Source organism: Triturus cristatus, chromosome 11 (genome assembly GCF_964204655.1).
Source record: "Triturus cristatus chromosome 11, aTriCri1.1, whole genome shotgun sequence".
Classification (NCBI taxonomy): domain Eukaryota; kingdom Metazoa; phylum Chordata; class Amphibia; order Caudata; family Salamandridae; genus Triturus; species Triturus cristatus.
In genome coordinates this window covers 557,508,682-557,523,211 of record NC_140594.1, presented here as the reverse complement: position 1 = coordinate 557,523,211, position 14,530 = coordinate 557,508,682, and the positions used below count along the sequence as shown (strand labels likewise).

The 14,530-nt window shown below is 47.4% G+C and overlaps 1 protein-coding gene across 1 annotated transcript in view; it reads right to left on the bottom strand.

Moving 5' to 3' along the window:
* Nucleotides 1-14,530, bottom strand: part of SLC9A9 (solute carrier family 9 member A9) — a 2,902,095-nt gene that overhangs the window by 1,132,230 nt on the left and 1,755,335 nt on the right. The window lies entirely within an intron of this gene.

The window sequence follows — 14,530 nt, the reverse complement described above, 5'->3', positions numbered from 1 at the left end:
CTGCTTCCTCATGTAGTACATAATTTCTGTCCAAATGTAATTACATATACAAATACAAAAACATTATTACAGTTCTCCTCATAAATATCCTGTTCCATGAATGGTCAATCCTAAACAAGACAGAAAGTTTGGACGGCAAAACACAGGATCATGCATGTCCTTCCCATTGCTGCCCTTACATTTTACTAGTGGAATATGTCTTTGGTTCACTCATGAGAATGTTGTAACTGACATAATTGTGCACAAACTCAAGCACCAACCTTGGGGGGACGGGGTGGTAAGGGCTAAAAACAAATACAGAAAAAGCGGGGTGACACAGCCTAAGATATTACCTATTGTTATGTGTTGACAACAGTATTGCTATAGGTGTGTTTTCCATATGTTGACTTGATCCATACTCCTATTCTCCATTAGGCAGGATGGATGACCAGACAAAATACAAAAGGTAGTACTAGTTGAAAGCAGCCCCCATCGTAATCTTGGTTTTGTCTAAGAGGTTAAAGTTAATTATTTTGCACTGATTCCAAATCCACAAATACTGCTTCACTGGTATTGCTTCATTTTTGCTCAGGTAGAATTATCCCAGCTTACCTTCCTCTGTCTAAGGCCCAGGGAGTACCGGCATCTGCACTCACAAACTCCGGCTTCATCACCAATATCACTTTTTAAAGTAAGAATGATTCCCTTCATAAAAGGGGAGTTAGCACACTTGAAATGTTTAATGTAACCAAATTAGGTATGAATAACTATAAGATCACTATGGTAATGCCAAAGCTATTAAATTGAGTTTTGGTTGTTATGCTGAATGTAGTGCCTTCTTTTTCCTCTCCAGTCTGCCATGCAATCCACCTGAAAGCACTACTTCTCAGAAGACAGAAGTTGAAGATTCTATTTAGAGGAGGAACACAATGGTATGAAAAAGATCTAGAGAGGGAGGACAAGGACTGTTATTTAAAGTATCTCACCCAGATGGACGGAAGGAAAATGGTGTGTTCAGAGAGAAGGGATCAACTCTGCAGGCAGAATGTACTTAACAGGATACAGAAAAGTGGAAGCAGGGATGTAATATGACCCCTGGGGTAGGAGGGGAGAGTGAGATTATTGGCACAACCTAAAGGCGAATCACACTCATATGACGGAGGGGACTTCTATCAGTTGGGGCATTATTTTCTGTCAGGATCCAGCGGCCGGTTGGATACTGACTGACTGCAGAAAACAGAAAGACAGGAAGTGCCCGCATAAAAGACTACATTACCCGGCGTCCACAGCGGGAGCACGCTCCACGTGACTCGGGCGCTGAGCAGGAACCGGATAAGGGGAAGCCCGGCGATCCGGACGCTGCTGATTATCCTGGGGAATCTCCCGTGGCAGCAGTGTCTCATTACGGAGTCGCAGAGGCGGTAAGGGTGCTTCGAGAACCTCTGTATTTTGTACTTTGGAGCATTGCAGTTGCTCACTCTTGGCTAGGGGTGGGCGGAATTTGCGAAATTCACTTTCGCAAACTATCGCGAAAATGTTAAAAATCTCCGCAAACACGCGGAAATATCGCGAAAACGCAGAAGTTTTTTTCCCGCCCGTTCGTGGTATTTCCTGCATGTTCACGGCTCACCAACTTACCCATGCGGTTGCTCACGGGCGCGGCCATCTTGTTTTCACTTGTCCCGCCCGCTCGCGTTCGATATGATGTGCCCGCGTCCTCACGCTCTTGCTCGCGGTGGAGAATGACGTGTTCGAGATCTCAATCGTCTCATACTCTCGCGGTGCATGATCTCTGAGAAGAAAGACATGACCTTGCGATGAATGACGTGATTGCGCGACAAATGACATTAATGCGGGCGCGAACTGTCACGAGACAGAGCAAATGGCTAACAACAATCCAACATCTTGTGGAGAACGCGACCGGAAAGGGAAAACTTGTCGGAGAGCGCGGGGATTCAGGTAAGGCGATCGAGCGCACGCAAGAATGTATTTTTTTACAGCGTGAGCAAGAAAAAAAATTCCGCTAAGATGCGGATTGCGGAAATTTTGACATTTTCGCGCTCTCCGCGGAACGTGAAAATGTCAAATTATCACAATTTCCGCCAGCGGAACGGAATTTTTGGCCAGGCCTACTCTTGGCGGCCATATTCCGATTTACTAATGCCCCGGTTCCTCTGTTGGCGAAACAGCGTTCTCGGCTGTTTCCTGCAGAGGAGCTTTGTGTAGCTGGTAGGTAAAGCTATTACCGTATTTATTCCCTGTTGGCGAGATCGGCGTTTTGCCGGGGTCTCATGCAGGGAGTGAAGTTATTGGTGACTCACTTTCTCAGTGATATTGGACCGACCAGGCAAGTTGTTGGTCATTAACTGAGGAGCTCTGGACCGTGCCGATTTTCCCCTGCATGCATTCTGAAATGCACAACGTACTTTGGCATTGTGGAAATTGAACATACCAAAGTTAATTCTTTTCAGTTATAGTAAAGACATCTAGCGTACTATATCTTTGTTTTACGCATGGTCTGTTCTTTATTTACTATTTTCCTAGGAGAGAGAATAGAGGGCATCAGGAAGAATCCTGCCTTGCACATTTTGGGATATTCCACACACGACCTGGGTAGGTGGTGTATAGTCTCATACTGTCTTACCCCAGTGACTAGGTTTTCTTGTTATCTGTGCGCAAAATCTCATGGGTTATTTTCTCTTCATATTAGTTTTGTGCTGGAAGTCTGCAATCACCCTCTTCTCTTTTCTGGTAGAGCTCCTTCTTTTTCTTTATTTACAGGTAGAGTGGTATTATAGTTCCACAGATATATACATATATATAGCTATATGAGTGTGTCACCTGTGTGTGTCAACCATGAAGCATACTGGTATTTATGGTGTCTTTGCTGTGTCATCCACAGGTCTCACTCCCTGCTGTACCTACCCTTTCCTTCCCTTGCTTGACTATCCCACTAGTCCGTGTGTATTTATATTCCGGACTTGGGGCCGTCGAGAGGTGGACCCTTTTGAGCATTGGCACAACCCTGATGATTCTGGAAGGTGGAACCTGACAGAATAATCGTCCCAAGGATTTTATATCCTCCTGATTGTGATGGTGGCAGAGATGACCACCTTGGAGGACGTTATTGCTGCTCTGGCTTTGGTACAAACAGAACTCACAGCCTCTCGTTGTGAAACTGCTGTTTTACAGGCAAGGGTCAAGTCGATGCATGTTGGGGGGTCTCTTCACCCTGCACCTCCTTCAGTTGTGATAGAAATGCCTTCGCAAATAACTTTAGCCCCTCCCGAAAGGTTTTCGGGGGACATTAGCAAGGTACAGGTATTCATGACTCAAGCACTGCTCCATTTTACATGTAAACCTAAGTTGTTTGCAACCAACCAGGCAAGGGTGGCTTTCATAATCTCACATTTGGCAGGTGAGGCAGAGCAGTGATCAGTCCCCATAGTAAGATGTGATGACCCGTTGCTATATGACTGGGATGCTTTTAGGGAAGAATTCGAGAAGACGTTCAACCGACGGGCAGAGACCTTCTTGGAAGACAAAGATCTACTAGAACTCAGGCAGGGGAGTTCAGACCTGATAAGTTATCTGAATAACTCCCGCCGGCTAGTGGCAGAGACAGATTGGCCGGAATCCAAACAAGCCGCCATTTACTATCAGGGCCTCAAAGATGAGCTGAAGGACGTCATCGCCCAAATAGACCCTCAACCTCGAACATATGCAGTGCTCATTGAATTGACTTAAACAAAAGTATCGGCAGAACCTGCAGGGCGATCGGGTTCGTCCTTCAGACAATGGAGCCACAAGGCCCGAACCCATGGAGATCGGGGCTGTGAGGGCGTCATTGACACTTAGCGAAAGAGACCAAAGACGTAAACAGGGCCTGTGCCTGTATTACGGGAAAAAGGCCATTACCTCTGTGACTGCCCCGTCAAACCAAGATACAGTCATCTCAGGCCAGGGCAAGTGGCCACATTAGCAGCAGAAAAAGGGGCGGAAAACTCCAGAGCTTGAGTGTGCAGGAAGGGAAACCATCAAGCGGGTGTATGATCCCTTCAGTGAATAACTATACCTTTCCGGAATCTGAACATTTCTTTGTTTCACTGAACATTGGAATAAATCTTAAGCAAAAACAAATAAGGGCAATGGTGGAATCCGGAGCAACTGGATGTTTCATGGACAGAGAGGAAGCTCAGAGGCTAGGGGTACAGTTCATCCACAAACAAACCCCTGAAATGATGTATGCAGTGGATGGCAAGGAGTTGGAATCAGGCCTGATCAACTACGTCACCCCCGAATATGAAATGACACACGACGGATACCATCATGAATGGTTATCATTTAACATCATACAAGCCCCTCAGTATGGAGTGATCTTGGGTCTTTCCTGGCTTCAGAAGCACGAACCCACCATAGAATGGTCCAACAAAACAATGCATATGCGGTCCGCATATTGTCAGAACCAGTGTAATCACCTGCCCGCAAGTCCTTCCAAAGTTTTGGCCTCACGGCATCACATCGCAACTGCAGCCGAAAAGAATGTGGTCCTACCCAAGTGTTACAGGGAATACGCAGAGGTATTAAGCAACACCAAGGCTGAGGAGCTACCTCCACACCGAGACTATGGTTGCCGGATTGATCTGGTACCGGGAACAGCGGTCCCCTGTGGCAGAATTTATGCTATTACAGCACCCGAAAATCAACACCTACGACAGTACTTGGATAAATACCTTGCTTTGGGTTTCATTCGTCCTTCCCGCTCTCCTGCAGCGTCCCCTCTCTTTTTTATACCAAAGGCTAATAGGGAGTTGAGGTGTTGTATTGACTTCAGAGCATTGAACGCACTCATCATCAAGAATCAATACCCGCTACCCTTGAGTCCGGTCCTTTTGGAACAAGTCACGTCAGCGCTCATTTACACCAAGCTCGACCTCAGAGGGGCATACCATCTGGTCTGGATGTGTGAAGGTGACGAATGGAAAACGGCCTTCAAAACACGGTACGGGTTATTCGAGTACCTTGTTATGCCATTTGGGCTGTGTAATTCCCCCGCGGCTTTCCAGTTTTCCTCAACGAAGTTCTCCAAGATTTTTTGGACCACTTCGTCGTGGTATACATAGACGACATACTGATATTTTCCGCCAACGAAGAAGAACACTTTGTCCATGTGGGTCGCGTGCTACACGCGTTACGGAAACATCAGCTGTTTTGCAAGATAAGCAAATGTGAATTCCACGTGACCTCCGTGGAGTTTTTGGGTATCATGCTCACCCCTTCGGGACAAGAGATGGCAGAGGGAAAAATCAAGGCAATCATCGAATGGCCTCACCCTCAGAACGTAAAAGACATTCAGAGATTTCTGGGGTTTGCCAATTTTTACAGATGGTTCATTCATCAGTTTTCTGACATGGTAGCTCCATTAACGAAACTGACAAGGAAAAAGACTCCTTTCCTCCGGACAGAAGACACTCAGACAGCATACGAACACCTCAAGAAAGCTTTTGCTACAGCCCCGGTTCTTACACATGCCAAACTCGACCTGCGTTTCGTCGTTGAAGCGTATGCTTCAGAAGTAGCGGCAGGGGCAGTGCTGTCCCAAAGACATGAAACGACAGGATATTTGCATCCAATCGCAAATATGTCCAGGAAGCTCAATCCCGCCGAGCAGAATTACACTATAACCGAGAAGGAGCTACTAGCTATAAGAGACGCCTTTCTGGAGTGGAGACATTGGCTATTGGGGGCAACCCATCAAGTGACTGTGTATTCGGATCATCGCAACCTGCAGTTCATGCAAGCCGCACGTCATCTTACTCCACGCCAACTCCGTTGGATGCTGTTCTTTGCCGAATTCCACTTCATAGTCACCGTCAGACCCGGCAAAGACAATAAGAAGGCGGACGCTCTAACTCGGCAGGAGAATCCTGTACATCAACCGATGACGATCGAAAGAGCGATCTTGGAACCCAGCCAAGTCCTCTATATCATACAGACGGAAGAGTTCCTGCAGAAAGTGCGAGAAGGTATGCGGTCCTTTACCTGGAAGAGCTGGATGAAACACCACCCGGAATGCATACTGATGAAGGATCAGCAAGTGTTAGTCCCTACCAGAGAATTAAGAAGAACCGTATTCCGTTGGTGTCATGATCTCCACTGTGCCGGACACGGCGGGGGAAAGAAAACCATGGAGAAGGTGTTACATCAATTCTGGTGGCCAATGGTCCGTCCTGACGTATTATCGTGGGTATAAAGCTGCCCCACGTGTGCACAAATGAAGTCCAACCATGGCAAAACCCAAGGTCTTCTCCAGCCTTTGCCCACACCGGAGGCCCCGTGGGAAAGGTTCTCTGTGGACTTCATTGTGGGACTGCCCAAGGACCAGGGATGCACAGCGATTGTGGTGGTTGTTGACTACTTGACCAAGATGGGCCACTTCATCGCCTGCAAACAGGTACCATCTGCGGGACATTTGCGTGCCTGTTGTTGACCAACATAGTCAGACTACATGGCCTCCCCAAAATGATCGTTTCCGACAGAGGAGCTCAATTCACCGCCCACTTCTGGAAAACCTGGTGCTCCGAACTACAGATAGCGTCCACTTTGTCCACAAGTTTCCACCCCCAAACAGACGGCCAGACCGAGAGGCGGAACCAAACCCTAAAACAGTTTCTTAGGTGTTATGTCAACAACCAAACTGAAGCATGGGTGGAGTGGTTATGGGTGGCAGAGAAAGCGTACAATAGTGCTAAACACGCGTCAACACAACATACACCCTTCTTTAGCACTTATGGGTTCCAGCCCCGCTTCGCCCCATTGATTCTTCCCAGACAGAACACCAAACTCCCAGAGGTACAAAAGAGACTGTTGCATCTTCGTACCACCTTGCTTGAGACACGGAGCAATTTGCTCCGTGCCAAGGAATGGTATAAAACCCAGGCAGACAAACATCGGAGGCCAGGCCCCACATATAAAAAGGGGGAGCAGGTGTGGTTGTCTACAAGAAACATCAGGTTTAAAAGACAAGTATGTTTAATCTGAAGTACATAGGCCCTTACAAGGTGGTCAAACACGTCAACCAGGTCGCAGTTAAACTACAGCTGCCGGCTCACTTCCGTACCCACCCTGTTTTCCATGTGTCTCTGCTGGAGCCTTCCCATTGTCCAATTAAAAAACAACCCGTACCCATTTGGGTGCAGCAGGACCCCGAATATGAGGTTAAGGGGATCTTGGACCCCAAAATTGTGAGACGCAAGCTGTGGTATCTCGTTGCATGGAAGGGGTATGGTCCGGAGGAGGTCTCATGGGAACCAGCGGATGCGTGCATGCTGCACGTCTGGTAGCTGCTTTCCACAGGAGGCATCTGGACAAGCCTGGTGTCAGTCAGTGTTTAACAGGAGGGGGATGTGCTGTCAGGATCCAGCGGCCGGTTGGACACTGACTGACCGCAGAAAACGGAAAGACAGGAAGTGCCCGCATAAAAGACTACATTACCCGGCGTCCACAGCGGGAGCACGCTCCACGTGTCTCGGGCGCTGAGCAGGAACTGGATAAGGGGAAGCCTGGCAATCCGGATGCTGCTGATTATTCTGGGGAATCTCCCGTGTCAGCAGTGTCTCGTTCCGGAGTCGCAGAGGCGGTAAAGGTGCTTCGAGCACCTCTGTATTTTGTACTTTGGAGCATTGCGGTTGCTCACTCTTGGCGGCCATATTCCGATTTACTAATGCCCCGGCTCCTCTATTGGCGACACAGCGTTCTCGGCTGTTTCTTGCAGAGGAGCTTTGTGTAGCTGGTAAAGCTATTACCGTATTTATTCCCTGTTGGCGAGATCGGCGTTCTGCCGGGGTCTCATGCAGGGAGTGAAGTTATTGGTGACTCACTTTCTCAGTGATATTGGATCGACCAGGCAAGTTGTTGGTTATTCACTGAGGAGCTCTGGACCATGCCGATTTTCCCCTGCATGCATTCTGAAATGCACAACGTACTTTGGCATTGTGGAAATTGAACATACCAAAGTTAATTCCTTTCAGTTAAAGTACAGACATCTAGAGTACTATATCGTTGTTTTACGCATGGTCTGTTCTTTATTTACTATTTTCCTAGGAGAGAGAATAGAGGGCAACAGGAAGAATCCTGCCTTGCACATTTTGGGATATTCCACACACGACCTGGGTAGGTGGTGTAGTCTCATACTCCGTTACCCTTGTGACTAGGTTTTCTTGTTATCTGTGCGCAAAATCTCATGGGTTATTTTCTCTTCATATTAGTTTCATGCTGGAAGTCTACAACCACCCTCTTCTCTCTTCTGGTAAAGCTCCCGCTTTTTCTTTATTTACAGGTAGAGTGGTATTATAGTTTCCACAGATATATACATATATATAGCTATATGAGTGTGTCACCTGTCTGTGTCAACCATTAGGCATACTGGTATTTACGATGTCTTTGCTGTGTCATTCACAGGTCTCCCTCCCTGCTGTACCTACCCTTTCCTTCCCTCACTTGACTATCCCACTAGTCCGTGTGTATTAATATTCCGGACTTGGGGCCGACGAGAGGTGGCCCCCTTTGATCATTGGCACAAAATCCCGAGTATTCTGGAAGGTGGAACCTGACAATTTTCCATTCAGGTAGCTATTCCTCTGGTGTCCCCAAGGCCACCAAATACCACTCTGCCTCTTTTCTATAGCTCCCTCTATCTCCTCTGTTTAGCCCTATAAATTTGAAGAAAGGCAACACACACTCCCAAACCAAACCTGCAAATAAAGCTAGAGGTGTGAAGGGAGGTTTTGTTTTGCAGAGCCTATAATATGATTAGGAAGGCAATGGGAAAGAATCTGGGATGGGTTTGTGGTCCAGGTGCCATGGATAGTCTTAAAGACTAGGATCAGAATTTTAAAACATGTTTCTGACAGCCAGCCTGGTAATTGTTGGATGGCATAGGTGTTTGCCAAGGAGGGTTGAATAAGTCTTTCATTTGTGCCAGTGGTTGCAGGTGCTTGGCACCAGCACTTATTCGTCAACACTGGAACATACTTCAGGCTGGCCACCACATGGTGGAACTGTCTTTTTATTTTTAAGAAAAACACACTGAAAAAGCATTAAGAAATTAAATATACACTGAAGTTAATATAACAGTACACCGTTCAGGTCATTTGTACAACTTTGGTGACATGGAATGTTCCAAATAGTCACAATTGTTGGAATGTGATGGTTAGTAGGTAATGGTGACACTTGCATATTGCAGCATTGGTAGGGTGTGAAAGGTGCCATGGCCTCCCATGAAATACCTTAGGCCATGGCAATTGGGGCCTGATTTAGAGTTTAACATATGGGATACGCTGCCACAAATGTGACGGACATCCCGCCCGTTGTATTATAAGTGGCATTGAATATAATACACTTGTAATAAGGCAAATGGGATGTTCATCATGTTTGTGACAGAGTAACCCATCCGCCAAACTCTATAATAGGCCCTTAGGTTTTTTTAATAAATTAAGCACTGGTTTAAAGAGAGCTTAGTTTGCAAAGTTTATAACTTAGTCCAGGACGGAGAAGAGTGGAATGGTAGTCTGATTTGATAGTTGGTGCAGTAGACGTTTTTTGTCATTACTAGTTCATTAAAGCTTTGGCAAAATGGAAGGATGAGAAAAGCTGGATATGTTATATAATTAGAACTTGAAATCTGGCAGTAACTGCTGTGGTGATTATGAACAGCTCAAGCACACTCTCAAGTTAATGAATGCATCAAGATTTCTGTCAGAGGGGGCAGTGTCACGGCGCAGGCTGGAAACTAAATGAGTTTGATCTGTGTGCAAGGTAGGCATCCCGCCGACTTGGCGTAAGTCAGATATTGTTCCAGTCTCCAAGAAGGAAAATGTGCGCGCGACCCGGTGGGTTACCGGCCCATTTCTCTTCTTGACTCAGCCAGAAAAATAATTGGGCATATCGTATTGGATCGGCTGCTAAAGTGGACAAAAGAGAGAAAGATTATTTCTCCTGCCAAATACAGCTTTAGAAAAGACCTTGGCACTATTGAGCAGTATTTAAATCTCTACCTGCTAGTAGCTAAATACAAGGACGCCAAGGGTAGCTCTCTCCAGCTGGCATTTATGGACTTGTCAAGTGCTTTTGACTGTGTTAAGCGGTCAAAGCTGTGGGGCATTTTAACATCTTTGGGCCTGGAGGCTGGTCTTGTTGCTTTCTTGCGCCATCTTCACTGGACATGAAAGCATCTGTTAGGTATGCCGAAAACAGTGACTGTTACTTTTGCAGTCAATCATGGGGTTTGCCAGGGGTGCATGCTTGTTCCGATCCTGTTTTTGTTCTACATGAATGAGCTTGAACTGGCTCTTGTGAATGTGGGGGTTGATGTACCTATTGTTCACAACAAGCCCATGTCTCCTCTATGAGCATGACGCCGTACTGTTGGCCAGGACTGAAAACGGCCTGAAGCCATTGTTAACAAGCTTTTTTAGCTTTATGGAGAAATTAGATCTGCAGACCAACTTGTCTAAGACTTATATATTGGAATGTGGTCACAAAAACATACCCTTTAAGCAATGGGGGAAATTAATTGCAAAAGTAAACCAGTTTCCTTATTTGGGACTGACATTTGATGAGACGTGTTCTTGGGCTCCATGTGTTGGAAATAGGATAGATCGCTACTCTTGAGCAGTAGGTTCTACTTTTTCCATGGCAACTTCCTTGGGGGGGTGCAAACCAACTATCCTTCTATTAGAAATCTATAAGAGAAAGTGCTTGTAGCGATCGTGGGCTCCTTACAAGGAGGGGGTATGCGACATACGCATTCCCCGTCTAGGGCTGCCAAGCGAGAGAATAGTTGTGATGGTGTCCGCAGCGCGCGACCATTGGGGGGCACACGGAGTGCTGGAAACTACCGCTCCCAGCAGACCTGTTCATGGCGCACCGGAAGTAGACTCCGGCATTACGGCCCGCGCGGACGCTACAAAGCCCCGCCTCTGCTGAGGCTCGGGGCTTTGCAATCTCCTTGTTTACAGCGTTTCCAGAAAGCAGAACCTACCTCCCGCTCAATCTCTTCATCGTCCGCTGGTTCCCAGCTGATCCGAAGTCCTCCTCGGGGAATCAGCATTTCCATGCCCGGAGTCCCGTAAATGAATCCGTGCCGCTGAAAGCTGACTGTCCCCTGAGACCTCTCCTCAGTCACGGTGATTTCTGCTTTGTTGCCCGAGGGGTGGAAAACCATTTCCTGATCCCCAAACAGCTCCGCCATCACAACACAATGGGAGAGCAGCGCAGGAGCGCTTCTTCCGCTCTCTCCACACCACTCCAAGGAGCCTGATCTTCCGCTTCTACCGGAGCTAGGCAGAGCGGAAGGTATTCCTCGCAGGACTGCCGAGGCTCCGTGGACCGCCTCCCATCAGTCGCAGGTGGATACTACGGCTCTCAGCACATCCACGGCGCCTTGTGAAATCAGGTATTTAGGTGTGCCCAAAACAATACGTAGCACCTGAGCGCTTTTCATGGTACTTCCCTGTTTGGGCTGTTTTATTCTATTCGTCTTCCTTTGCTGATGCTGATTTTGTTATCATCTCCTGTCACCACTGCTGTGAGGTAACAGCAGTTACTCGCTTATGGTCATGATTGCTCGCTGTGACTCAACAGAGAGACTACCAGGATGCCATGTCTATCATCAAAGGACCCTACACGTCTTACAACACGCTAGATTGCGGACACATAAAGTAGGACGAGGAGGACCTGGCTTGGCAGCCGTGTTTATTGTTTTCTCCACTTCCCCTTTCCCCAGGGTGCATCTAGGCATGGTAGTGTTTACTTCACTCTATTCGGGGCTGCGCTCAGGGGAATAGAGAGGTCTTTCTGCATGTCATTGTTCCTGCTGACGATCTTCCGAGGTTAGTGGCTTTCGTTCATTCCTAGCTACTCACATCCGACAGATTGCAAAGCCCACGAATATTGTCAGCCCGAGCAATGGATACCAATGCGGTTCTAGCCTCGCTGTTGGAGAGCCTTACCGCTCTACAGCAGGAACTACATACCTCACGTCAGGAAACACAAGAGTTAAAAAGCGAGGTGGGAACTCTGCGTAGAGAGGTAGCGGGCATCTCCAGGACTGGCAAAACGTATGCTTTCGGGAAAGGCTTTTATATTAAAGAGAGGACTCTTCCCCCTCCTGCCTCATCTCCAGGGGTAGAGTCACAGGGAACTAGTTTCTTTTCTAACCCCACAACACAACCACCTTCCCAAGGGTCTACTCCCACAGTTCACATATTACAGAACCCTGGTGTTCCTTTGGCACCTCCAGAGTGTTTCTATGGGGACCCGAAAAAATTTGAAATCTTCCTCAATCAAAGCAGACTCCATTTTCTCTGTAAACCAACCATCTTTCAAGACGACGCATCAAAAATGTCCTTTATGATGTCATACATGGGGGCAATGCGGCAAGCTGGACGATTCCCCTAATGGAGCGGAATGATCCCGTACTACATAACTTTCATGAGTTCTGCGTAGAGATGCGCAAACTGTTCGATAGAAAGACGCACATGATGGCTCTAGACCGGGAATTGATTACCCTTCAGCAAGGGTCACAGGACCTACTGACCTATATCACCACCTTTAACCGTCTCGTGGTGGAAACCGACTGGCCCCAAGAAAAACGGACGACTCTCTTTTATCAAGGGCTACATAGTGAGTTGAAGGATGTCCTCTCACAAGCGGTATGCCCGGAACCTCGGAGTCCCATGTGAACGAAAGGACACTCCTGAAATTGTGAAAGCAGTGGACAGTAAATTGCTAACTTCAGGTCCTGTTCAATACCACACAGCTCCTCTGGTCCTGCAAGTGGGGAAGAACCATTACGAAGTCATACAATTTGACCTCATAGACGCTCCCCATTTTCGCCTTATCCTCGGGATGCCCTGTTTGACCTTACATGACCCTGTCATCCGATGGACGGATCGCACCGTTTCGTTGACCTCCACATATTGTAAGGAACATTGCTGTGTTCCAGGACGACACCGTCGGAACCCAGGCTGAGCTATTAGCCACAGGATGTGAAGAAACGGGGTACTGCTGCTCTACACTACTACCCGATGTGTATGGGGATTATCAGGAGGTCTTTGACAAACAAAAAGCCACCCAGTTGCCTCCCCATAGACCCTACGATTGCCAAATCGATCTCGTCCCGGGAGCCGACATCCCTTGTAGCCGGGTGTATGCCCTCATGGAACCAGAGACGCGATATCTCAAGACGTACCTGGAGGAGAACCTTGTTTCCGGTTTCATCAGACACTCAAACTCCCCAGCGTCCTCTCCACTTTTTTTTATCTCGAAGAAAGATTGTGATGAGCTCAGGACGTGCATAGACTATAGAGCAATCAACAAGGCTACGGTAAAGAACAGATACCCGTTACCTTTGATACCAGTGTTGCTGGACCAATTGAAAGGAGCACAAATCTTTACCAAGTTAGACCTCCGAGGCGCTTAACACCTGGTACGGGTCAAAACAGGCGACAAATGGAAGATGGCCTTCAGAACCTAATTCGGGTTGTATGAGTACCGGGTGATGCCCTTCGGTTTGTGTAACGCCCCTGCGGCGTTCCAGTTTTTCATGGATGAAGTTTTACGAGGGCTGTTGGACACCATATGCATCCTCTATATCGATGATATTCTTGTTTATTCTGCTAACCGTCAAGACCACATCCTTCACGTGAAAACAGTATTGAACAGACTACAGACACACTCGTTGTTCGCCAAGTTGGAAAAATGCCTGTTCCATGTTGAGGAAGTCGCCTTTTTGGGCTATGTCATCAATGCTCACTGCTTCCAAATGGACCCGGGTAAGGTGGCAGCAATAACACAATGGAAGGCACCCCATCATGTAAAATCTGTGCAGTGCTTTCTAGGGTTCGCTAACTACTATAGGCGTTTCATCAAAGACTTTTCCAAGATAATACACCCTATTTCTAGTTTGCTGTGGAAAAACGTCCCGTTTGTGTGGTCCAGAGAAGCCGATCAAGCGTTTGAAGCACTAAAGGAACTATTTACTAAGGCTCCCATCTTACGTCACCCTGACTCGTGCTTACTGTTTGTGGTTGAAACGAACGCCTCGCAGTATGCTCTGGGAGGGGTATTATCCCAACGGCACCCGAATACAGGCCAACTGCACCCTGTAGCTTTTATTCCAAGAAACGTACCCCCTGTGAGGTGAATTATTCAATCACCGATAAAGAGTTGCTGGCTATTAAAAGAGCGTGTGAGGAGTGGCGACATTACCTCCTAGGAGCACAGCACACCGTAGAAATCTACACTGACCATAGAAATCTCCTATTCCTAAAAACCGCTAAAGCTTTAACTCCACGCCAGCTACGATGGTCCTTGTTTTTTTCTGACTATGATTTCATTATTAAGTACAGACCTGGACCACAGAACGGTAAGGCAGACGAATTGTCCCGAAGGCATGAGCCCATGAACCCTCCCCAGGACGAAACCAGAGAGCCTCCAGCCATCCTCCCTGCTTCTGCCTTCCCGGAACGAACTCTCGCCTTCATCATCT